The sequence below is a fragment of the Gavialis gangeticus genome, unplaced genomic scaffold (genome assembly GCF_001723915.1).
Source record: "Gavialis gangeticus isolate Ggan-Ray unplaced genomic scaffold, GavGan_comp1, whole genome shotgun sequence".
In the NCBI taxonomy this organism is placed as follows: Eukaryota; Metazoa; Chordata; order Crocodylia; family Gavialidae; genus Gavialis; species Gavialis gangeticus.
In genome coordinates, this window is record NW_017729004.1 from 18,211,184 (window position 1) to 18,214,438 (window position 3,255).

The 3,255-nt window shown below is 46.7% G+C and overlaps 1 long non-coding RNA gene across 1 annotated transcript; it reads right to left on the reverse strand.

Annotated features, from left to right (window-relative positions):
- Positions 1 to 1,829: 1,829 nt before the first annotated feature.
- On the reverse strand, positions 1,830 to 2,250 carry LOC109291484. The gene is made up of 3 exons (XR_002095859.1): positions 2,228 to 2,250; positions 2,049 to 2,133; positions 1,830 to 1,942 (listed from the first exon to the last, which is right to left on the reverse strand). It is a non-coding gene; the product is annotated as an uncharacterized LOC109291484 (long non-coding RNA).
- Positions 2,251 to 3,255: the final 1,005 nt, after the last annotated feature.

Below are 3,255 nucleotides of genomic sequence, written 5' to 3' on the forward strand. Positions count from 1 at the left end.
CCCACCCACGGCCCAACTCAGCCAGCCAGTTGAGTTGGGCCATACATCTCCACCTGAGGGGGCCCGTAGGGGACTGTGCCTGGGGGCCCCCACTTGAGGGGGCCCCTCACTCCCTAACTAAGCTTTGTGGGTGGATTTGTTTAGTCTTCTTTCTTGCAAGAAAATGCTGGCTGCACACTAGCACTGGCCAAGCATTTGACCTCCCTCTATCCGATAACGTACCACCCTGCAACTTTCTAGTAATGCCATGACTCCATAAAAGTTGTGGGGTCATCAGTAACCAGGAAGGGCCAGTAATCAGGCTGGCTACCTGCCTCCCTCCCACCATGCAGCCCTCTATCCATCCACATCATATCAAGGGATTACTCAAGGGACCATGAAAGCATATTGTGAATTGGTGTTTTATCCTATTGTGTTGCACTTGCTGGCAATGGCTGTACTGTAAAAAAACAAAACAAAACACAACACACCTATATTCACCAGTTGACTACCAACTGCATTATTGAGTTAAAAAAAGTGTCTATACCATTTTAGCTTTACTGAGATTTCTCAATAAAACTGATTTCAATTTACTGTGAAAACAATAAAAGATGAGGAACAAAAACAGTCTGATTTGTACTTGCTCCTGCTTGATTTCAGCGCATGGACCTGGAAGCGGGGGAGTGGTCTGCAGCCAGCCAGGGGTGGGAGTGAGTGCAGTAGCTTTGCAGGCTAGACACAAAGCTGGTCAGGGCACATATTTGAGATTGGTTGGCCTCCCCTCCAGGCCCCTCAATAATATGTCTGGGGATAGCCATCTGCTGCATAACACTTCTGGCCTCTCTATAGGGAGCAGAGTGCTTTTTGAAACCCTTGCCTTGGCTAATTAGCAGCTCCCCGCTTAGCTGAGACCCATCTGATGAGGACATGCCAATACCTAGCATAGAAGGAAGTATTACAAATTTCTTGAATTTGGATGAAAAGAAGTTCTCCCACAATGATGCTTCCTTTGAATACATTTGATTCTGCAGAGGCCTAGAGGTAGCTAAAGAGATTACCCTGGGCTGCCTTGGGAGTGTTGCTCCTCATTTCCCTCTCACCTTCTCCCTGTCCTTTGAGAAGGCTGAGAGGAGAGCTATGGCAAAGGAGGACAAAGCAATCCTGAACAAAATCTAATGAGCTCTCTCTAGGAGGTGAGCCAAACCAGGGGGGAGGAGGAAGTCTGCAAACCCAGCTCCAAAAAGGTGCTGTATACAGGATTTTGTAAAGAAAGCATTGAGGGGAGGGGGGGGGGGGGAAAAAAAAAATCATTTTTGCATTGCACCTCCCATAGAAAGTACAGCCTGGAAAGAAAAACTCAGAAAAAAAAAAAAAAGAACTTGTTTGGGAGCTGCAGCAGCAGGAATTAACCCCACCTCCCCTTGGCAACTATACATATGAAATGCATTATAATGCATTAAAGACTTGCTAAAGGCTAGAGGCCCTGGGAGGTCTATACATGGAAAGGTTTTGCAGATTGCCTGCTTATGACTGGGGGTGGGTCTTTTTTCTTAGAAGACAGGCTGGCTACACTGCAACCTAGCAGCATTCAACCTCCCTCCCTCCAGTAACCGTCCATGCTGCAACTCTTTCCAGTAATGCCATGACTCTACAACCCCGCCGCCCCAAACACAGCATCCCCACCACACTGAGGCAGGTGCGGTCTCCAAAAACCAACCCACCCACCCACCACAAAGAAAAGATGACACATATATAGAGCAAAAATAAAACTCTACTAAAAATGCTGAAGCTTTAACAATAATTATATAGAACTTTACAATATAAAATATATACAAAATGTAACAAAAAGTTAAAAATCTGAAGATATTTTCACTCTCCTCCTGTTCACTGTCTTCACTCTACTCTCCTCTTCACTGGGCTGTGGGCTGTTTGCCACCTCACAGAGTTCCGCCCCAAAAGTTTTCTGTGAGCAGGGGGAAAAAGGAAGAAGAGGAAAAGGAGAAGGGTATGGTTCACAGTCAAAAAACTGGACTTTTGTCCCTCCCCGCAAAATTGGTGGCACATATTACTTAAATATCACCTGGGACGCTGCATATCCTGGGCACTGGGTCTGGCAGGCAGTATCCTGCTGCCCCTGGACTTTTGGTCATGGTTCTGAAATGGAATGTGATAAAGTTCAGAAGGTTTGCAATACTGAAGGAAGTCATCTAACCACTCCAAAGCTTCAGACTACTTGCAAAATACTTACCATTATGGTGATGCTGCAGCTGTCATCAGGAACAATGTCCACAGTAGTGGCAGCACATGACAGAGGGGGTGGAGGGATCACAGGTCATATCCCCTACAGCTCCTGCCCTTACCTCCGAGATAATATCAGTAGCCTTGCAGCCACGCAATGCTGCTGATCTGGTTATAAAGGCAGCCAGGGATCCAAAATGGCTGCCATAATCAGGCACCTGCTGGCAGCTTGGCTCAGGCCCTTAAAGTAGCAGGCACCTACAGTGTCCCGCCACAGAGGGTACATGGGCAGGGGGGAGGACATACACTATAGGTGGCAGGGGGGTGGAAGAACTAAGAGGGGGTAGAAAATTAAGCAATTATTTGCCTCCCCCCATTTTAAAATAATAATTGGTCTGAGCAGACCCAACCCAACCCAACCTGAACTACGTGAGGGAGCAGGGAGGAGTGAAGGAGGGTAAAAAAAAGAACACACAGCAGCACCTACTGACTAAAGGCTGGAACACAGCACTCCCTCATGGCAAAGGGGTAACTAATTAGAAGTCTTTGGAGTCTTTGGCTGTTTGCACAAACAAATCAACAGTTGGAGCAGCGTAACTGGAGAGCACTGCAAATTAACACATCTCTGAGTGGTGTTGGTTTAAGGCACTAAATGGATTTTAGAATGGTGGGAAATCCCGGGTCATGCAAACACAAATGCAGCTGCATCGGCATAAACGGGAAATGTCATTTTGTCTACACACACACCCTATGTTCCCTGCCATCTATTGGCACGGTGCTGTAACAGTACCTGCAGCAAACAGATATCCTGAAACAGCAAGTCATCACTGTTACTGGTATAATTTAGAGCAACTATAAAACCAAGGAAAAAAAGCACAGCGGTGTAAAGGTGTCACGTGTCCAGGCCCTGAAAGAGTTTTGCCTGAAACAGCCCAAGTGGTGAAGACAATGGAGTGGCAAAACTGGACAGAAAGGAATCTGCCATTCCTCCCAACCTTCATCTCATAGTTTCATAGTTTCTAGGGTCAGAAGGGACCT